The sequence below is a fragment of the Dermacentor albipictus genome, chromosome 6 (genome assembly GCF_038994185.2).
Source record: "Dermacentor albipictus isolate Rhodes 1998 colony chromosome 6, USDA_Dalb.pri_finalv2, whole genome shotgun sequence".
Classification (NCBI taxonomy): domain Eukaryota; kingdom Metazoa; phylum Arthropoda; class Arachnida; order Ixodida; family Ixodidae; genus Dermacentor; species Dermacentor albipictus.
Genome location: NC_091826.1, coordinates 89,971,505 through 89,994,902, shown reverse-complemented (window position 1 = coordinate 89,994,902; position 23,398 = coordinate 89,971,505). Strand labels below are relative to the sequence as shown.

Here is a 23,398-nt window from a genome sequence, read left to right as displayed (position 1 = left end):
CCGCGCGAGACCTCTCCGCTAGCCGCTTGGCCGTCGACCGAGAGCTATCGAAGCAGCGTGCGTTGCGAGCATTCTGTCGTAGCGCCGAACGTGTCCGGTACTCCGCTAAAAACAGGCAAGCTGGTCATTTCGGCAAATGACTGGAGGCATAAACTCAAGCTGATGAAGGAACTTTAGCGTAGACGTATGTGAGCAGCCTGATCGGTCTGCACGGTCCAGACACTTGCTGGCGCAGCGCTTAACCAGTCAAACGAAGCGCTAATATTGCTCTAACCAAGTGTAAAGCATTTTAAACATTTATAAATCAACGTGTTGATGATTACACTCCTGCGAAAAATACACACCAGCAGCAAAGAATACACTTCGTTGCTGCTACTGTGTATGGTTGAGCTCTGTGCCACCAGGTGGCTGCACCGTGCAGACCGTTCACATTTGCCCTTCTGCTCATCTCGTGGCTCATCCCGGCACAGTCAAGCGGCCAGACCCTGTCCCATTGCGCTTGCGTTTGCCCTAATACTGGACTCGCGGTTTGCAGGTCGCTAGGTTTGCAGTCCACAAGGCAACAAAGTCGAATCATAGTGCTCGCGAAAAGACTGAGACCTACTCTGACCGCGGAGCTCTCGTCAAAATGGAGTACGTTGTAACACAAGCAGACGACACTTGCTGTGTGCCGGAAGTGCTGAAGTGTACTAAAAAACTATTCTTGTGTATTCTCTTTAGGTTATTTTCTTTTTGCAAAAACAAAGTAACTAACATTCCAACTATTACGAGCATCATTTGTTCACCATTAAGTTGGAAAAATTATCGACCACGCGCCCTTGTCAGCCAATCAGATAGCTCGCCCATGTGACGTAATATGGGTTATTTGCATCATATGGGTAGGGGCGGCTTAAAATTCCGCCGAGCAGTGCGCTGCGATCGGCAGCGATGGGTATTTTTAAAACCTTATAATAAATTACACGCTTTACGCAGAGCACTTAGATGCATCAATTAATGATCAGAAGAACCTACTCTAACGACTCAGTACGTTTGTAGAAAATCGCCAAAATCGTTTCAGGGTCCCTTTAAGCGACGCCCTGGAATATAAGAACTGCACAAAGGAATAATGTCGCACAAAATCAGCCACGAGCCTCGTTGCTGTTGACCCGAGCTGAAATGTTCACGAATCTAAAAAGAGCGGACATTCACAGAAAGCGGGTGAAACACCACCCAAGCGCTTTGAAGCCCCCCAGCAGGCACAGCATGCAAGAGTGAGCGATTGCAGCACCGCCACTCCTTTCGCGACCAGCGGCGTCAGGTGCCCCTTCTAGTTCGCTGTAGTCGGGGGGCTCAGGAGCCAGCCAACGACGTCTGCCTGAGGAGCGTCCCGGAGGGTGCCGTTCCCGCAATCTGCATAAAGGTGACGTCGACTGTATGTTTTACCACGACCGCTGGATGAAAAAAAAAGAAAGGTGCGGCTCGCCACGTCAGGTGGGCTGCAATGGGAGCGAATGTCTCAGCCGTAGTTGCATTGTCTGCTATTCGGCTGGGCCAAAAGGCGCTAGCTCTCGGGGACGGGGCGCGTTGGTTTCCACGGGCGACGGGATTCGAAGCATGTCCCTCCAGAATTTTTCTACGCTGATTCCAAACAACAGTCCCTGACTGGTGGCGCCACAGCAGGAATCCTAATCCGGAAATATTTTGTTATGCATGTAACTAATACTTCGAGCAGGTCAGCTAGCTATCGCTAGGAATCTCCTCGAAGAAAATGCACGAGGTAAGGAGGGTTTTCCAACTTGACAGCTGAATTACGAGGGGCCACCACGGTGCCTGCTACGGCAAAAATGTACCTAAAACAGGCTTTTTTAGACATTACCAGAGCATATGACTACGTGAACCACAACATTCTGTGGGATATTCTGGAAGGAGAAGGCTTGGGCAATGATTGCATATACCTTCTGGGAGAGATTTACCATGAAATTACCATTTGCATTGACTGGAAAATGATGAGGACCGAGGAGAAAGTTGACATCACCAAGGAAATAAGGCAGGGGTGCCCTTTTATCCACGCTTTTATTTATGATATACATGGTAAGGATGGAAAAGGTGCAGAATGAATCAATATTGGGTTTAATCTCTCACATAAACAGGCGGGCCCAATAATAGAACAGCAGCTTCCAGGTTTGTTTTAGGTGGACGACATTTGTAGCTGGCTTACACAAAAAGTGATATGCAACGTCTGGCCATCTGTGGACAGGAACGTGAGAATTTAGGATTGAAATTTAGCATTAGGAAATCAGGTCTTATGCTATTTAAAGGAAACAGAGAAAAAGAAATAGAAATATAGGAAAAAACAATAATAGCAACACGGAAGATAAATGTGGCCATAATGAAATACAGGGTGATATGAGTATACAATAGGTACAAGGCGATTCAGGGCATGTGGGAAGGCGTAATGATTCCAGGACTTACATTTAGGAATGCGGTTGTTTGCTTGAAGACAAGCGTACAATCAGGCCTTGATGGCAGCCAAAGGTCAGCGGGGCGCCTTGCATTGGGCACTCACAGGAAGACTAGAAATGAAGCTGTAAAGGGTGGTACTGGTACGACATGTTCTAAAGTGAGGGAAGCTCAAAGCAAGATTGATTTCGAAAAACGACTGAGGAATATGAAAGAAAGTAAATGAGTTGCAAGAGTGTTCATGTATTTGTACAGGAAAAATATTGACTCACAGTGGCGGAAAAGAACTAGGAAGCATACCAGCAACTCTGCAACCAGCAACTTGGCAACAAAGAATTTAAACGGAGAGTCAGTGGGACGGAGACAATTTCCAGGGTGGCAGCAATGGTAAAGGAACCTGCTATTGGCCTCGAGCTCCACCACTGGAAAAGCCGGCGCCACCGTCGGCGTGACGTGCTAGGAGGGATCACGTGGACATAGCAGCCGCGTCGGCTGCTTCGGGCGCGCCGTAGCAAGCTGGAAACGAGTTTAAATTCCCTCGTACGCTGCGGTCCTCATTTAGAGGCGAAATTTTCCCGCTTCGAGTGCCTCCTTTACAACGCTTGAAAGCACTACAATAGGTAGTGGCTGCCTTTGAAGGCGCGCAACATGGTAGGCTACTGCTCGGTGCCGCAGGGCCGGACGCACGTAACGGAGGCCAGTGTCAGCCTTATTCACACGTAGCCGCAGGACAAGAAGCTGCGTGAAGCTTGGCTCGCGAAACATAAAACCGGCAAACAGTCATCGGCTACAACTCGGGTATGCAGCAAGCACAGACATAAGGAAGATTTCTGCTACGGCGCCCGGTCTGCGATGTTCTGAAAACGCGCACTGAGACGCTCGCCCGAGTCCGCTGCCCGACTAATGTCGTGACGGTTTGGTCTATGAACTTGTCGATGCTATAGATACTGGTAAGTTCAGTGGAGTGGAAAGGCAGCGGTAAGAAGCACATTTAAAAAAAGCATGGCATATGGTCATGTTTGTGTTATGAATTAATGCACTGGATTACAAAAAAGGAGCGGCGGGAAATTGCACGCTGAGAACACCGATAAACATACAGTGCGACGCAACAGGAGAAATAGTATTGAAAAGTCAAAGAATTTAGAAGAAAAAAAAAGATTGAATCATCGCGACGGCACATCACAGTCTCCGTAGGCGCCGAAGTCTCTACAATGAAATTATTTTTGAACAGCTGTGATAGCGCCCACGCAACAATGGTTGCTTGTATGCTGTCAAATGCTCATATTCTGCGGCCTAATGCTCATGGCACGGTGCGAAAACGCGCGCGCGGAGAAAGCGAAACTGTGCGCGGACAAGCATGCAGACGCGCAGTCGGTCGCTGCGAATCTGTGCGATCGCTGCATTGAGGCTTCGTTCTATTACACTCCATTTAGTTATACAAACACTATAAGAACATATTTCACATAGTTTGCTCTCAGCGTTTAGCTACCTTTCTTTAGACTCCATCGCAGCGACCGAGTGCAGTGGAGTTCACCGTACGTATTCGGTAGAGATATAGCGTCTGTAAACGCTTGTGTGCTTTCAGTTTGCCCAAGATTATTATTTAGACAATAAGAAACTTCTCTCGTTTCGAAAGTACTTACAGAAATGTACGGGAGAGCTCGCGCGTGGTGTTTTCAGTGAGCGCTGACAGCAAAACCAATGAGGAGCGCGCCACGTGATCCCTCATACTACGCCAGCGAGGCGCTTCCGATAGATGGCGACTCCGTAACTCCTCGCCGCCAATAAGTAACTACCTAAGAGGTAAAAGTGAAATCAGGAAAGAAACAATTTATGATAACTCAAAGGGAAGCTCTTTACTTTTAGAAGCGAGATCAAGGATGATATTTTGTAGCGATGCCTTCTGCCTTATTCTATGCTATTTTTATCATCCACCACAGACGTCCGCCTGATCGCGTTGATAATGTGGGCCGACCGTCGCTCTGACCAGTGGCCAAGCGCGAAAAGCCTGAAAAAGCATAGAATCGGAAAAGGCATCGCTACAAAATACCGGTCCAAGATGCCTTAGACCGCGTAGTTATGAAGCGAGGTGCACCAAGGAAGAAGAAGCATGTGCTTGCTGTGGTAAAGCAAAGGAAATGATGGAACATGTTTTATTAGAATGTGCAGATACAGTAAAAGCTCGTTAATTCGAACTTCAATAATTCGAATTTATGCATAATTCGAACTGTACGATTTGGTCCGGCCAAGCTCCACAGAAGTCTGTGTATAAAGAAGTCCGTTAATTCGAACACGAGAAGGTTCCCTCACGGATAATTCGAACAACGCTCGCCTGGCACACGGCCAGGGAAACGAGCCTACTGCCTACACACAAGGCTGTATTGCCTCCGAAACGGAGAGAACGGCGAGAGAAGGCAAAATCGGAAAAAAATCTAACCGACGCGGGGTCAGCCAGAAGGCAGCGGCGGCTGCCGCCTCTCCGTTCTACGTAACCTCCGAGACTTCTTGCTTAGAACTGAGGTGAAACAGCGCGAAAAAGACGAGGACACAAGGAAACAAATACCACAGACAAGCGCTGACTGCCAACTGGAAGTTTATTTGAAAATCACCGGACATTTATAGCTTTCATCAGCATAGGCATGCGCACATCATTCACAAAAACATCTGCAAATCATCATTTTAATCTTTCTTCCAAAAATGTTATTTCTTTTCCCGACAAGGCAAGAGAGGAGTGCTCACACATTTATCGCCTTCCTTTCTTATATGAAAGGCCTCTATTATCTCCCTTTCCTTCTTGCTCTTTCCTTTCCCTATGAATTTAGTCTTTTCAAATAAGGGGGTGCATTGACACTTGTTACAGTGTCCAGCTAAATGACTCCCATAGCCATTCTTTAGGTTAGTGCTGTGTTGACAAGCTCTTTCATTGAAGCACTGTCCCGTTTGACCTATATAAGATTTCCCACAGCTTAGCGGTATTTGATAGATGACATTGCTCCTGCACTCAGTGAAACGTGTTTTATGATTAGTGGTGCACAAGTGCCTTTCGCGCTTGTTCATGCGATTGCATATCGAGGACAACTTGCACGGGGCACTGAAAACCAAATTAATATTATGTCTATTAGAAACTTTCTTCAGATTGTGAGACAGCTTGTGTAGGTATGGAACCACTTGCACTAGTCTTTTGTCTTTGTTTTTTTCTTGGGAAGCATCGGAACTTCTTTTCTCTTTCTGCAAAATGCCTTCGCATACTGAAGTGATCACAGAACTGGGAAAGCCTGCGTTCTGTAGTCGCGATATCGGATTTAAAAAACTATGATCGCACTCATGCTCACATGACTTACTAAGTGCTGCCTTAATGCACGTTGTCGCTAAGCCTCTCTTAATCAATTTAGAGTGTGCGCTGTCGTAACGCAACAAAGTTTTCTTAGATCTGGGATGATATCGCCAGCATACGTGCTCGTCCAAAGAAAAACAGAGGTTAATATCTAGAAACTGAATACGGTTGATAATTGGCAATTCATACGTGAACTTAAGTCCTCCCGATGAGTTGATGAACAGGTTCAAAATTTCTTCGACCGCGTCATGAAAATGCATACAGGAATCTTTCTTCATAACAATTAAGTAGTCGTCAACGTATCTAAACACTCGCGTTACAGGCATGTCAAACAACTTAGCAGAAATTACATTGTCAACCGAAGATAAAAAAATCTCACATAAAATGGGGGCGATGGCTGATCCTATACAGATGCCAGTACGTTGGATGTAAAATTGGCCATCATAATTAACAGCAGTCGAATGAAGATAAAAGTCTAAAAGCGCTAAAAAATTGTCGCTGTTGACACATACAGAATTCTGAAAATTAACTTCCCCGAAATCTTCTATCCTATCGCGCACAGCGCACATCAAACCATCTCGCGGCACAGAATAATACAAGTCCTCTACATCTACTGAAAATGCGGTTAGTGCGGTTCCCTGGTCTTCATTTATGGCCGAGATAACTTCTTCCGAGCTTCTTACCAGGACAGGGTCATTTATCTGCAACATGTTGAGATGGCCTTGCAGAACTTTTCCTACATGACATTGCCATGACGTCTTCTCGGACACAAACACCCTGAAAGGGTATTCAGGCTTGTGTGTCTTGCAAGTGAAGAAAACATCAAGGAACTCCGTCTCCGCTTTGTTCACAAGCTGCCGTAGCGAGTCTAGGTGCAAGTCGTTGAGTAACTTCAGGGCGGCCTTCTTTTGCTTTTTCGGGTCGAAGGGAACAGCTTTGAAATTCTTAATAATAGCTTGCATGGATTTCTGGTTCATAAGGTTTTTAGGCAGAACAACAAAACCGCCTTCTTTACCTGCCTGTAGTATTTCAAGCTCATCATTCTTTAGCTTCTTTACAATTTTCTCTATGGGAGGCGTACCTGATTTTCCACACGGTGCGTGTTTTAGGACGCAGTCCACGGCTTCACCGACAACTCGTTCACGGTCTTGATCCTCAACCCGGTCTCGTATGCTTCTACCCATGGCTAGGAGCTGTGGAGCAATAAGTTTTGGCTCAAAACTATATTTCGGGCCTTTTTCCAGGGTCCTCCTAACTTGCTCTGGAATTGTAGCCTCCCCAAGCGTGGTGACTACGTTGGCATTGGTGATCCTGGTGCACGGCTTCGGTAAATAGATCCTGGTGCGTTGCCACAGGAATTCTGTGGATTGCCCGGCAAGTCTCTTGTAGTCGCGCAGCGTTCGGTCCTTTTTGCAGGGGTCTTTTCTTTCTTCAACGACTACTTTCAGCCAATCATTGTATAAACGTATTTGGCGCCATTTTTCAAATCATCAAATACCGCTAAGCTGTGGGAAATCTTATACAGGTCAAACGGGACAGTGCTTCAATGAAAGAGCTCGTCAACACAGCACTAACCTAAAGAATGGCTATGGGAGTCATTTAGCTGGACACTGTAACAAGTGTCAATGCACCCCCTTATTTGAAAAGACTAAATTCATAGGGAAAGGAAAGAGCAAGAAGGAAAGGGAGATAATAGAGGCCTTTCATATAAGAAAGGAAGGCGATAAATGTGTGAGCACTCCCTCTCTTGCCTTGTCGGGAAAAGAAATAACATTTTTGGAAGAAAGATTAAAATGATGATTTGCAGATGTTTTTGTGAATGATATGTGCGCATGCCTATGCTGATGAAAGCTATAAATGTCCTGTGATTTTCAAATAAACTTCCAGTTAGCAGTCAGCGCTTGTCTGTGGTATTTGTTTCCTTCTGTCCTCGTCTTTTTCGCGCTGTTTCACCTCAGTTCTAAGTATGAACCAACTAGCCCTCATCAAGATCTTACTAATGCAGACTTCTTGCCCGCTGCGAATCTCGGAGGCTTTGCAAATCTTGTACAGCTGCTAATGCTGTGCGAAGATGGCACGGCAAGCGCCAAAACATATCGAATCATGTACGTCGCAGCTGCGCTTGCAATCAAGAACCAACGAATCAGGGCCTTCGCCACCTTCACATGTTCAGCGTCTTTGTCTCGGCAGTCTTCATCGGTTGTGCACCTCTGTTTTCAGCTTAGGAGGCATCGGCCGTCGCGATTCATTGTGATGGTGTTAAGCCTCGGCTAACGCTCGTTTCATTGGACATCGGTGGTGTGGCACAGTCGGACCCAGAGCTTCGACTCGAAGATGGCGTGTGCCCGCGGCACACGCCATCACTTTTTGACTCGCCAAATTTCTGACATGCCCCACTGCTTCCAAATCGCAGTGTACTGTTGCTCTCCTTCACTTTCGTTAGTTCGAACTTTCGTTAATTCGAACTGAAGCGGCTTCCCCTTGCGGTTCGAATTAACGAGCTTTTACTGTATATACCCAGATGTCTGCTTAGGCTCCACTGTTCTTGAAACCCTTGGCATTCAGTGATAGCAGGAGGACAGTAAATATGTGCGTAGTAGAGATTAGTAAAATGCAATTGGGAGGTATGGTGGCAGAAAATTAGTGAGACCACGAACAATGGAGACATAAAGAAAGAAAGTTCCCAATAGTGATTGAGAAAGTCTGATGCTGATAATTTCTTGTTGGTTAAAAAACGAAAACGATAGGTAGGACATTAGGCAAACTAAGACAAAAGAGCTTGGTGGAGTCACCCACCCTCCCATTTCTAAGGGGTGCTCATAACATCGATCCATCCAGACCCTCAGACGATGTCGGGATGTATACTCTCTTCCAGTAGTTCCATGCAGCAGAGCCAAGGCTACGCGACCCGCAAGCACAGATTCTTGTGCAGCGTGATGTAGTGCCACAGTTAAGATCCCGATGGACGACTAAGTGGCTTCGACAAGTGGTCTTGCCGGCAGGTGTTTACTTGGAAGCTTCTCTGCAGGTCGGAACTGTTTATTGCACGATTTTGCGTAGTTCTTAAATGAAATATTTATTGAGGTTATATGATACGGAAACAGAGTTCTCCATTTGTGTGAATGAAAACGTGCAAAGAAAAAAAATGAAATGCTGCTGTACAGGTCATTATTTGCGTTTAAAAAGTACAGACGTATAATGGCTTTTACAGTGGATAAATTCATACGAGTAGTTGGCACAGCCTCAACATCACAGAGGACTCCCTCCTGGGCAGTGCTTCGTCCTTTGCAAAAATGGTATCCGCAGACTTGGTTGTGTGGCATTGTTCTAATATTACAAGCTGCTCTTTTAAGCAAAAGGAACAAGTAAGTTGGCATTGAACATGCCTCGAATAGTGCGGAAGGGGTGCGGTCAAGTGCATGAATTATAATTAAGAAAAAAGCTGCACTTACGAATGTCAGAGCGTGCACCATGTACAAGTGGATGTCACAAGAGGGATCAAGAGATGGTGCCACCACCCTGTACTACGTGCTGGCGGAGCACTTCCTGCGAACCCTCTGCTTCTGCCGTCTCTGCATCCTTCCTTTTTCTCTGTACGTCGACATATTTGGAAGAGGCATGCCTTTTTGGTGTCAGTAAATACGGAAATAATTTTGTACCACTGCTATCACTACAGCTGATCTTGCTGCGCAGTTGGAGTCTTTGTAGAGGCTGCGACTGCCTATGCTGCAGTGCTCGCCACTAACAGATGACAGTGTGCGGAAGGACACATTTAAAATGTGCTCATCCCCCTGATTGGTTTGAAGAAGCCTGTAGCTTCCGCAGTGCCGCACGGAACTATAGGTATGTCTGTGGGAACACACATGACTTGCCCGCTGTAACGCCCGGTAGCGCTGATAGCACCATGGAGCAGCGGGCAAGGAGGACATCGAGGCACCGCAAGAAGTCTCCCCCTCTCCCAAATATTCTGGCGCGCATCCATCCGCGCGGGCGACTGCCTTGTGAAACACGGGTTTCTGAATCCTTTTTTCCTGTTCGTTACGGCAGCAATCGTGGAAGGGACGTCACCGGCGAAGTGTCCGAGGAAATGCAATGACCTACTCCTCCAGCAGGAAGTTGCGGAATACACGTTGATAAGTAGCAAGGTCCATATGTGGCTAATGTGAAGACACAGAAGCTGTATGTCACAGCAGTTGACGATGACCAGGAATCCACTATTTGCAAAAACGTTGCCGCACATGTGTGGGACCATTGCTTAACCCTACACAAGCCTCTACTCTTCCAGCAGGTGTAGGTTGTGGAGTAACTATGAGGACATGGAAATATCGCAGTAATTTTTGGAAAGCCTTCCTGCTCGCACTTCCTCACTGAAAGGCGACGGGGGTGCACTTAAAGGAAGAAGTGCAGTCTGTGGATGAGAGTCTAGCCACTATTCTAGCCACCGTATACCTTGGCTACTGCGTGTGGGGAAACGATGGCATAAGCCGACAGGATGTGCATTGTCTGCATAGCTTGCGTAGACTGTTTCGCAATTCTTTCCGGCAAAAAAAATTGTCTTGAGGTCGTAGAATACGGCTGCTGCTGTGCGCCAGTCTGTGCGACTGTAACACGAACGCGCCTAGATTTTTCGCCGCCTGTCGTTCAAATTCGGATGCAAAGCAAAATCGCGCTGGTAATGGGAGCAACGTTCTTGAGGAAACATATATAAAACTAAGGAATTAAGGATTATTGGGCGCGATTATTGATTACGGCGAAATACAGCATGGAGCGCTCATGAAACGCGCCAAGCGTTTCAACGCGCTGGCTTTCACGCGGTCAGTGCCTCGCGGTAGGTCACCAGGCATGCACCCGTGACCTAACGGTTAAGTGGTTGAGCTGTTGTGCTTATAGGTGTCCTCTTTTGGAATCCTGCCGCGGACAACTTCCATTATGTTTATTTAGTGAAAGCAAAATATCTGATCGACTTACGCCTATTTTCCTTATCGGGCATGTTTCAAACCCCTTCCGTGGGCCGATTCCGGAGATCGTGTGGCTTAAAAGAGACGTGCCATTATAGTTAGACCACTTTCAGCTTTGAGTTTCAGCTTTCAGTATGACTACGTAACTCGCACATGCACCACATAAATCTAAATATACTTGCTGACACGCTTTCTCTATAGTTTTCTTTCTCTGTTTATTGTTTGTTTACAATGTCAAAGCCGGCAATAAAGAAAAAAATCTGCGGAGCCTCACGGTAACGCCGACAGCGTCCATGTAATTGTGATTCCAACAAAGCGTAGTTGGATGTGTTACATTGCTGACATCAAAGAATGTTTCCTTCATCGATGAAGGAAAAAAGTGAGCTAAATTGATCAATTTAGCTCACTTTTTTTCCAAACCCAAAATATTTTCACTTTCAAAATAGGTAGTCTAATAAGGCTGCGAAATTTGCAGGCATGTATTGGGATCAGATAGCTCAAGACAGTTGTTAATATGGTCGGCGTGCCGTAACGTGGTCGGCAGAAAAGGATAGTCAGCGACACAACATGTATCTCGAAGGTCATGCCACGGAGTAATGTTTTCTAGCTCATGCATCAATTCCAGCGAGTGGTAAAGGAAGCGTTCTTTCTTTTCTTTAATATGAAGCATTCTTTGCGAATTTCAGGCATTTGGAATGCATCTATCAAGCCTCCTACGTTGGCGCGGCTGGCGGTGCCTCTTGGTCTGCTGGGTATAAGCTCATGTTACCGTCACCGGTGTGGTTGTGGCATCAGCATTATTCAAGCTCCTTCATCCGACTCTCACCTCCGATTCTTGCATACTGCTTGCACCGAGCCAGCTGGCGCGCATATGCCGCATATGGTATGTCGGCTCTGAAATACCGGACGGCGGTTTTCTCTGCATGAATAGCGATTCAAGAGCAAGCTTCCCACCCCGTGCATACCGGACTGCTCCAGACACTCACAAAGAAGCTCTTGGGAGACCGCAGCTTCATCAAGAAATGCATCAACCCAGGCACTGCATTTTTTAGATGTTTACTTGAGCAGCTTGAGGATGGTGTACTAATGGGGTACTATTTGGCCCACTGGAAGGGGAATGTGTTTACGATGATTGAGCAGCTAGGCAAAACCTCGTTCTTTCTGACCCTCAGCATGTCTGAGCTCCACAATGAGTGCCTGCTTGAAGCTGTCGAGAAAGTCAAAGAGCTGGTCGAGCCATGCCAATGCAGGGTCTATGCCGTAGCCAGCTGCCTGCGAGATGCTTTGCATATCTTTGACCGCCACAGTAAGTGGGATCTGCATAATTTTTTTAAGTCTGGGCATCAGAAACAGCTATTTATTCTAGTTTTTCATGATGCCTCCACTCAGTCTTCAAGTGTCAAATTTTGCATGCAGGCTGTACGAAATTTCATTGCAGATGATCTTTAATCCCAATTCCATATAATGGCAAGAACGATCTGCTTAATGAAAACCAACTATATTTGAACATTTTCTTTTGCAGAAGACTATTCTATAACAGTTAATACACGTAGCCTGACATTTATACGTTAGAATGGGTACCTGAGCAGCAGGGTTGAAAATCTTGTTGCGCCCCCGGGCCCAAAATCTCTGTTGGCGTTTGTTCATCTGTTGGCAATAATCTGTTGGGAAATTAATAGGTGGCGTCCCAATAAAGTGCCCAGAGACTGCTTCTTCAGAGCAACAGAAACGTATCTCAATGTCGTTGCTCTTGCAGGCTGTTTACACGGGCAGCATTTGCACAGCTGAGGACATGCTAGCTGAGTACTGCCATGCTTTCGACACCACCTGTGGTCAAGTGCTGCACTTCTGGAAATCTGCTGAAGTTCGGCATTCACTCACCATATGTTGCTTGCCATCATAATTGACAACCACCGATTCTAAAGACTGCTGAATGTAGATGCCTTCGTCCAAGTCTTTGCGAAACCGGGAAATTGTAACACAAATTTAATACTAGTGACTGCAACAAGCAAATCTTGTTGTATACAGCGTGGAACACTGTTTATAACAAGACCACAAATGCACCATCTCTGGGTCCATAATGAACAACAATATAACCACTAAAGCAGGGAAGTCCTAATCTTCTGAAAAATGAACTATGACATGTTCGAAGCACATTCTACCTTGCACTAGCACATTCAATATAATAGCTAAGATATTTCGCTTGCATACTAGCCTCAAGTAGCTCACTGGTGCTTCGAGATAAACCTGTACGCAACGATTGCAAAATTGTGCCAGCACTGGTGCCTTTTAGTGCTAACAAAGCTTGTATAGCGACCGAACTGCTTCTCATGCATGAGGGTTCCCAGTAATGTTGACGTGCTTTGAAAAGCACAAGTGCCCGTTTGTGCTAGTCATTCACACCTTATATAATGAGTTAGCTATTTAAGATAAACACTGTTTATAAGTAGTTTATACATGCCTCAGTTTAAACCTGTGTGGTTTGCTGGGACCAGCGTACATGCACCAATTGTGCAGATAACAATGTAACCAATTGTGCAACGCGTTGCACACATTGGGGAGATTTAGTGTCTTTTCCACACTAATAAGGTCCTGCCCAGATGAAGGGGCAAAATGGGATCCACCTTGACATGTGGCGACCTAAAGTGCCACTGTACAGAAAGTCAACCACCGAGATTTCAAGTTAAATATCTAGTGGGACTAGGCAATGGTGTCGCTCTTAATGTCTATAGGCAAGCGCAGAATGCCACCAGAATCAAACCAAATCTTGAGTAGGCACTGCGATATGCACAGGTACTACATTCCATGCCACAACTTCCAAATGACCAGTATCAGAAGCCGCAATAGACAAATTGCAGGTGATCATTAGTGGCAAAACGGACAATTCCCTAGACTGGAGCCAATGTTTCGACATGGGGACTTGCCTTCATCAAGGCCTGTACAAGACACATAAATTTTGCCTTGACGAAAACAAATCTCCCTGTCAAAGCAGTGGATCCAGCCAGAGACATCCCTCGTTCGATCACTATTGAAAATCTCAGGTCACCGTCTACCTAGGAATCTCTGCCTTGCTCAAATAGCATATATTTTCTTCATATTGTTACGCGAACGCGGGATTAACTGGAGCCTATTTAAAAAGTATATTTACAAAGGATAACGCAGCGCTCGCCAGTTCAGCTGGCAGCTAGAGAGCCAGGGAGCGTTCGTCGTTCGTTGTCGTCGAACAATATGCTTGCCATGGCAAGCATCTTGTTCACTTCATCTTGAATAACCTTGCGCTCTGAAGCAGAAACTCGATATGGCCGGTTATGAATAGGACTGGCATCCCCAGTATTTATGTGATGCTTAACAATTTAAGTCTGGCCCTATTGGCAATTTTTTAGGTTGAAGATGTCGTGGTAGGAAACCAAAAGGCGACAAAGTTTCTGCTTGTTCAGGCAAGAGGTCCGCAGCAATCATGGGAAGAAATGTTGCGTCTGGGCAAATAGCATCCTGTGGACATGGTGAAGAATCTGAGCAGACGTCTACTAAAAATGTCGTGACGTGGTCATCTTTTATAGAACGCAGCATTGCAACCGATATGCCTTGTGGTAGAACTTCCTTTGTAATAACTTCCTGTAACTTCCTTTGTAATTTGGAATAAATTCTCAGATATACACTTTTCTTGATGAAGACAAGTAATTGAAATTGTACATATACATTCGGCAAACCCACCACAAAATCAATATATACACAGGTATCCTTTCTGCAGGACGGGGAGATTCAAGACTTCAGCGAGAAATTATGTAAGCGGCACACATGCGCAGATTTGGCCCTGACAAGTGTGTAAGTGACCTTTCTGTGTCTCTCTTAGATAAAAAAAAATCCTGTTTTTGATTAACCAGTGATGGTTGTTTCTTGCCTCTTGACACTTTCCATAGTCATCTAGGGTGTTTCCGCAACGCGTGTTTCGTCTTGTTCTTCTACATGTCAAGGCACGGTGCGCGAAGAAGCGAGCTTTTGCTGCCATGTGTTTCATGGTAATAAACCTCAGTTGCTAGTTACCGCTCGTCCTGTTCACTTCATCGTCTTACGTCCCGTCTGAAGTTGCGGTTATTTTCCTCTTTAAACGTGTCAGACCAAGTGGCCCGAGTTCTTCCCTGTTCAACACAACTATACCTTTTACTACATACAAACGACAATAAATTTGTCCTAAAGTTTTATCATAGGGTGTGTATCTGAGAAGTTGTAGTTGACCTCCCAACAAACCCTGCACTTAATTTTTCGTTGTATACCGCATGGGCATTCCAATCGACGTCGTAATAGAACGACGTGCAGCACGAAGAGCAAGAACTGAGAGAGACGACACACGCCCGCGCTGACTTCCAACATTATTGTGTTGTCGAGAGCGGAACATCGGAAAATGAAAAGCGGACAAGACGGGTGCTCTTGCAGCAAGTCCTTTGTGCTTTGTACATGGGTCGCGAACCATTGGCCACTGCGAGGCACTGGCGATGTCCGCGTTTTGAGGCACTGAAAAGATGCCGGAAATTTGTATATATTGTCACGAGGTAGTGACGTATAAAGAGCACAGTAGAGATACCGTGAAAAACGCAACTAACATTTATTGGGCGAACCTGTGCCCACAAAAACAGGCTACACTTAAAGAACGGCGACAACGGCGAACACAGTAGGCGATTGTCAAAATCCGATCAGCGGGCCAAGGGCGTCGGCTTTTATACATCAGTCATCGAATACTGGTGTTAACAGCGCAAAGTGTAGACGACAGACGAGACGAGAAGACGACACCACAAGCGCTGACTTTCAACAACGTTTATTTTGAAGGAAACATGGCTTCTTGTACCATTGCTCATACGTGTCGCAGTCACGTGATCGCACATCATGTGAAACCTGCACTTTTTCTTTTTTTTGCCCTTAAGATAGTGATTGTACGTGCAAAAGCTCAAGTTCTTTTTTTTTGTCAGTAACAAGGACGGCGTGCTAATGCATTGATCATGAATTTAGAATGTCGGGCTCTCTTAGGTGGTCGCAAATACAACGCCTTTGTGGTCCATGTAGCTGCGGTCACACAATATTAAAGTGTGATGGACAACTCCCATGGTGCATTTTACTGCTTCTTTAAATGTTTCTTTACACCTCCCCAGCGGGGAGGTGTAATCTGAAGGGTTGTTAAACGACTTAGCAATTCTTTTTGGCGATGCGACACCTAGCGTACATTGCGTAACGCAGAAATCTTCGCCTTGCGTTCTTCCTAAAGGTTCCTTGACTTGTACATCTTTCTCACTTCCTAAAATCGCCAAGAAATGATTTCACAATGCCTGAGATCAAGTATAGTTAAACAAATTGCAGAATTCAGTCGTTGCATTGATGCGATGGTAATTTGGAGTGATGGCTAGACTTTGAAAGCGATGACTTCATGCAAGTTTTTGCTATCGTCCTCTTAACAAGCTTTGAATCTGCAAAACTTAAAGGTAGCAGAACTTTTCCTGAACGATATAAACATGTTTCCAGCAAGCATGTTTCCACATGAACAAAAGTTGTAAATCTAAAAACCTCAGCTTGTTATTCAAGTAAAATTTTGTGATCAATTGCAGATTATTCATCAAAAAAGAAATGTTGAAAATATTTCCTACGTCTTGCCTGGTGTCACACTGCTCTGCAGAAAATATAAATATAAAAACAATCAACATACCGGTATCGCTTAACAGTATTTGTCTCCCGAAGGTCAGCATTCGGGCACCTGTCATAATCAGCTAATGACATATCACTAAGGACTGGGGCAAAACATTAACCGAGGCACGCACCCAGATTTTAATGAACCACATGTCCTTCCTCAAGATGAACGTCGACTGTGATGCACTGTTTCAAGTTTGTAAGATAAAATGCATTATCGTGGTGCCATAGTTTAAAGTGAAATCTGTTTCTGCGTTCAGTTTCTAGAAGACAGTTTAGCGGGTCATTATGTGTAGTTAAAGCACGTTCGAAGAAATTAACGTGGCTACACCATATTTATAAACATGTCACGACCTGTTCAAGAAAACTGCGTTGGGTAAAACGGCTTTCCTTCAATCGTAATTGAGACCACTGGTTCATGACGCTTTTCAGTATATTTCATTTTTTCTGAATATCAGATGTCCTTGTACACTTATTTCAGCGGGAAAGAGCAAAATTATAATGAGGAGCACACTCCATCCTCAAACATTACAGTTCTACATGAGAGTCACGTGCTTACCTCAGTGCTCTGATCGAGTAGGCCTTCTCTTGTTCAATTTACAGAAATATAGATACAAAGGCAGGCACATTTCACCTGGAATTTCTTACGTTTCGTAGTCTTCCTGATCGTACAACGTGAACATACTTCTGTTCATGTATTTCTTTTCATTGCGACATGCTTTATGAATAAACAGATATAAGAAGGCTTGCTGAATGACTTCATTCTTAACCAAGACAAGCTTTCTTCACGCAGTGAGGCTGCGAGAAAGTTGAGTTAACTTTTCATATCAGGCTATTAGGCAGTTAGGTTCATGGGCTAACGACAGAAGGAAATCTTGGAAATACAACGCCATAATATAGGCTGTGATTGATAACAACGAAAGGCAACCAGTCAAAATATGGCCTCGGCTCACGGAAAATATAGCTGCGCAAAAAAAAGAAAGAATGCTTTGTCTGCATTTTGCATACCTATCTATAAACCCAAAGGTTTAAAGAACATGTTCTTTCTCACTTGTTACTTCAAAGAAAATTACCAGAAATGTAGATGGGGCTATGGGTTTCCTAGAAGTGTATATACTCTGGAAGAGATCTGTGGGCTGCTCTAGCAGCTGAGTAGTGTGCAGGATGCGTTAGGTCAAAAAATAAGTGGCAGTTCACTGAAAATTCGCCCAGCTTTCTATTCACAGGCATAACAATGGTACTGTCATCCCAGGGAAGGTTTCCATGATGTGGTCGCCCGGATATGATCACGAGGTGTAAGCAGCATATCTTCGAATAAGCCGAAACACTCAAGGTCACCTCACATTCCAGAAAACCTGACCTGGATATCCCCGAGATCAACAATGGGTCAAAGAAATGCCTAGTTCAACTCCAGGTGCATTCTATTTTCCGAGAATGTTTAGGCACCTGTGAGCGCTGGTAGTCGTCGGTGACCCTTAGTTCGTGAGACACAAAAGGCCCTTCCATTAGTCCACGGCGAAAATTTAACCGTGACCGTGGTTTTGACACCTGTGAAAATTCATAACGCCCTTCTGCAGTCGTTGCCATTATTGTTATTGTCACCACGTGCTTTGTTCGTTAGCCAAGCAACGAAAACAGGCCCGGAGGTTTTTACTATTCAGCCATAATATATTTTGGGAATTACCTGAGAGATCTTATTTATGCTTCAGGAAAAAATATTAAAAAAATTTAATTCTGCATCTTTACGTGCCAAAACAACAATCTTACTATGAGGCATGCCGCAGTGGGGGACTTCGAATATTTTGTACATCTGTGGTTCTTTAACGTGCAAATAAACCTAAGTACACGGCTGTTTTCGCATTTCGCCCCATCGAAATGCGTCCGCCGCGGCCAAGATTCGATGCCGCGACCTCTTGCTTAGCAGCCCAACACCATAGGCACAAAACAACCACGGCAGGTGGCGGGTCGACGGGAACGCTATCGCGTTCCACTCTTGAAGGCGAAGCTTAAGCGTCCTCCAATTTTTTTGATTATGCGCATTATAAAAAAATTCAGTACACTTGCGCGAAATAGGTCCTTTGCATTAACTTACGAATGTAAACAACCCAGAGAGTAATTGAGGATCTTTAAGATGGCCTTATAATTCACCGGACTGTACTGGAGACGTTTATAGCAACACTTTAATCAAATTCATTGCTACATATTAAATTTATTTGTCGAGTTATCAAAAGAAATGTAGCATTACAACATTTTGAAACGCATGGTTTATTTACACTTCAATTCTCGATGCAACTGGTCAAAAGAAGCAGGTTCACTGGAAATGTGGCTATGATTCTGAGCAAAGCCACGCAATGCCAATCTCTTTTTTTGAAATTCGAAATTAAAAGAAATTAGGAATAAAATCTAAAATTAAAGTTTTTTAATCTTGGTAAAGACGAATAGTTCATAGTGTACATAAAGATCTCATAAACAAACATGAAAGTACAGATAAACAAAAGTATAGCCCTTGCGGCATAAAAAGCACAATAAATTTGCCCTAATGCGTTATCATAGGAGGTGTGTTTTTGAGGAGTTGTTGTCGACCTCCCTACTTTTGCTATACTTGCGTTTTCATTGATATACCACATGGTAATCCCAATCAATTTAATAGTAGAAAAAGACGTGCAGCGCGAAGGACAAAGACAGAGAGACGACAGGCGTTGCGCTGACTTCCAACACTATTTGGTTACTGTTGCCAAGTTATGTGTATCATAAACATGAGGGTGTATGTGGAGAAAATGGAAAGCGGACAAAATGTGTTTTTAATAGCCAGTAATCTGTGCTGAGTACATAGTCCTCTCTGAATGTCATTTGCCCTTTGAAAGGGTCACACCTAATTTTGGACCCTTTATCAAGAGTCACTTTTTCTCAGTGCGACATGTGGACGCGAACATGCCTCGACGGCATTGTTTTCTTCATAATGAGAGTGAGAAAATATATTTTTATTTGTTTAATGTATAGCAAGAGAACAAACTTTTCTTGTCAAAATCTGCGTATTAGAAATTCTGGCACCAATAAAGAAAATAGTGTTTCTTAAAAAAATGAATGCGTTTGGGAGGAGTGGGAGTGGTCAAGGAAATTGGGCGGCTGAAATTGATTCGACAACACTAATGGCCGGATTGCAGGACCGGCGTGTATGTGTCACTTTCAATTGTAAGAGGCATGGTTCTCTGAGAACGCGAACTATTCTACTATACAGTTTCTATGAATACATAGTGTTTTGATATTTTATTGGGTTCTGAAAAACTTCCGGTTTGCAAAACACGTAAAATGCAATATGACCTACACCAAACGTTCCCATTTTATTCCAGAGAATTGTTAAATATCATCTGGGACATAAGGCCGAAGTCTCGTTATTAGGCACGATAACTCAGATACGTGAAGAATACTTTCATGAAAATTCAGCAAACAGAATTAAAAACAATACTTCCTTAATCAACTCTTTAAATAATTAGGGTAGGGCACACTTTTCTATATAATAGTTCAGTGCGGTGAGCACTTTTCACCCGAGCTCCTTGGATGTACAATAGAACAAATGGGAAGAGGAAGAAAAGACTGATATAGATATCAAAAGATATGACACTCCACAAAGCACACAGGTGTTTTGTATTCCACTACTCTCTCCGTGTGTTTTCTTTTGCTAGAGGCAACCATGCACTATGCAGTGATGTAATGTTTATTTTAATAACAAAATTACTTTTTACACACAGATTCAAAAAAAGTAAAAATGGAACGGCGTCGCTTTATCGCTTTTTTGTCATGTCGCCAAACTGGTGTCTATCTCAGCATTCGCTCCAAGGTGACATGCCGTGAATGTCACCGGCTGCTATTGGTCAACTTCGGTATGTGCCGCAAAAAGTTTCTATATAAGTTTGTAAGCCAGCTTGCGGCAATGTCTCACACACGCTGTGCCATGCCCAGCTGAGAGGAATGTCACATACAACAACTACTGAGAACCGCAAAAGGAGATGACCACGTGCTTTCTTGCACCTTTGAGTTTGCCTGAAGTAGAGAGAGGGTTACAAGAACGTCTAGATGTAAAAAAAATGAAATAGAGGAAGGGAGAGGATAGTGCTTCCTTTTACTTGCCCTCTACAAAAACTCTCCGCTTTTTCACACCTTATTTTCATTCTCCTCCGCCACTTTCGCTGGTCGCACAGTTAGCCACAGCACCCTCCCGCCACGTGACCATTTCGAAGCTCCTCCCCCACGACGACATAGCCAATGGGGTCGTGAGGCTTATAGCGCGTTAAAAATACAAGGACGAAAGTGAGACATGACACATACAGGCGCTGTATATAGAACCTGTAGCGCCTGTATGTGTCACGTCTCACTCTCGTCCTTGTCTTTTTAACGCGCTATAAGCCTCACGATGTCTTACCACCAAGCCCAAATCACTGCTTTATAGCCAATGGGCACGACGTGTCGAGGACCCACCTCAATTTTCCTCCTCACATCGCCGCTTGCAGAGAGTCCTACCAGGCTTTAAAAGCCACCGCAACCTTCTCCGAAGCCAGACACGCTCCAGTCGTATGGACGATCAGTACTCCTTAAGACGTCGCGGGCATCCTCAGCCCACCTGCTTTAACAGATCGCGGTTACAATCATCGACTTCCTGACCGAAGCTGTTACCGACGTCCATCAGAGGGACACTGCCACTCGTGATTCGACATCATCATGGCACAACCACAGTTCAGGTGCACCACTGCCAACAGCTACAACAATCTCGTACGGGGGCCTCCCCGGTCCTTGGAGCAGCGCCATCTGGTCCACGGTAACCGCGGCTCGTCTACCTACGTCCTCCGCGGGTATGGCTGCTATTTCGTGGAACCCACGTTCGTGGAACCCCTACCAAGCGTGCGCGTTTGCGCCGGCTGCTCGGTGGTTCCTGCCAGGGCCGTGCACCTTCCCTGCGGCCACACTTTGAGCGAGATATGCGAGTACGACACCTTCATCCGTCCGACAGCACAGCTGCACCGAGACGCCAGTGCCGTAGCCAGGCACCACGGAGGCCTGTGTCCCATGGATGGGACCTGCTTTGCCGAATCCGTGATGAATGCCCCCACCTTCCCCCTGGCACAGCTTGACCGACTGCTCGATCCGACGTAAGATCTGCCGCAATTGTGGACGGGACAACATCCTGGCGTGTGACACTCGGCAGCATTGGAGCCGCTGCTCGCCATTGTAAAGGCGAATGTCAAAGACGAATGGACGTTACCCCACCACAAATGCACAGCCTCAGCTTCCACGAACAACACTTGTAGTTCTACAATCGCAATATGTGAATAAATAATGATGTTATTTTATTTCACGCAGCCTTTGGGTCATGATTGCACGTGCGCTGTGGTCGGCCTTATGCGGCGTGAACACGAGCGTGACGTGAGTTTGCTGTAGTATAGAACCCGAAAAAGTTTAATGTAGCTGCTTTCTGCTCAAATTTTAATGCTGATCGAACTGTTCAGTTAACCTGTGTCGGGAGAGCACAACTTCAAGAACAACCATTTTTGAGCAATTCTGCAGAAAGTCAAGGCTGGTGGGCTTAGCAATATTTATGCAGATCGGTATAACAGGCGCCTTATGAAAGTTGCCGTAGTGTCGATTCCTTCCCGTTTGTAGCAGTCATATAACAGGCGCATGATTTACCAGGCTGACGGCGCTTCTGAAAGAATGATAATTATTTCACCTCTAGTAGAAATGGTTCTTTTGTTACTGTTTTAATAACATCAGGTGCGCGGATTCGAAGAAAAAAATAAATTTACGCTAATAAAGGTTCTTACGGAAGAATTGTTCTGTCAAGAGTAGCGGCCAGATCTGCACTTTCCATATATCGGCGAAATGTGTCGAGAAAATTGGGAGGGCTATTAACCGTTGCAGTCGAGCAACATAATTCCTACGGCGCCAATACTAAAGTACACAACCAAGTACAAATTTTCTGAGAAGGCCCGAAACTGTAATGAAGTGGTTGCAATTCCCAAAAGACATAACGAAGGATGCCCCGTGACCCTATTATTGTTCATGCTTTAGGTTACGGGCACAGAAAGGCAACCGGAAAACAGTGAATCAGGGTTTGATTGAGCCGTAATGCATGGCGAGGACGTAGTGCTACTAGTGGATTTTGCAAGAGATTTACAGACCTTTGCGAATATATGCGGTCTAATGCTGCGACAGACATCGATCTAGGCCTTAAGTTAGGTCAGATACATCGGTAATTAGGAGCTTTATTGAAGATACTAGTAGGTACGGGGTGTCAATTAAACAGCAAATCATGTCCTTAGTCAAGTGACATTACAGCGGTGTATACATAAACAAAGGATTACCTTGGTCAAGGAAACACAAGAACTATATGAATATGAAGAAGGTTCGGAGTCATCATCATCATTTATTAAGACTTAAGGACCCTTAACAGGGCATTATACATAAAGGGGAAGGGAGAACAGTATTGAAATGACATATAATGGAGCGAATGCTATTACACAATGAACCAACTACGTTACATACTTTATACGTGCATACTTTATAACCTTATAATACTAATTATACTAAATTGCTATGTAACACATATACGCACATACTTTATAATCTGTGAGAAGGTTGAGCATATTCAGTGCTTGGAAACTCAGCGAATTTGGTAACCTCGGATTCCTGAAGTTGCAAGGCATCGTTCGACACCAGCCACGACGCAGTGAGTGGACCTTTACTCGAATTATCGAGCCCTGAACATTGTGTGACCGTGAGCTCCAGTATAACCCTAACGCCGGGGCACCCGTGGCACGAGCGGGAGAGCAGCGGCTCGCGCCTGCATGCCCGCGGTGCACGCGCACGGCGCTCTCGCAGTAGGAGTGAATCGCGCAGAACCAGCATCTGGGGCGAAGCGCGCCCGCTTTTCTGGAAACAGAGATGGCGAACGCTTTACAAGAGCCGACAACGGCGCGAATGGAGGTGACCGGGGCTAACA

General features: G+C 45.0%; 1 long non-coding RNA gene across 1 annotated transcript; it reads left to right on the top strand.

Annotated features, from left to right (window-relative positions):
- The first annotated feature begins 1,276 nt into the window (after nucleotides 1–1,276).
- On the top strand, nucleotides 1,277–21,655 carry LOC135912373 (uncharacterized). The gene is made up of 4 exons (XR_010567636.1): nucleotides 1,277–1,399; nucleotides 11,418–11,614; nucleotides 14,483–14,556; nucleotides 20,913–21,655. It is a non-coding gene; the product is annotated as an uncharacterized lncRNA (long non-coding RNA).
- Nucleotides 21,656–23,398: the final 1,743 nt, after the last annotated feature.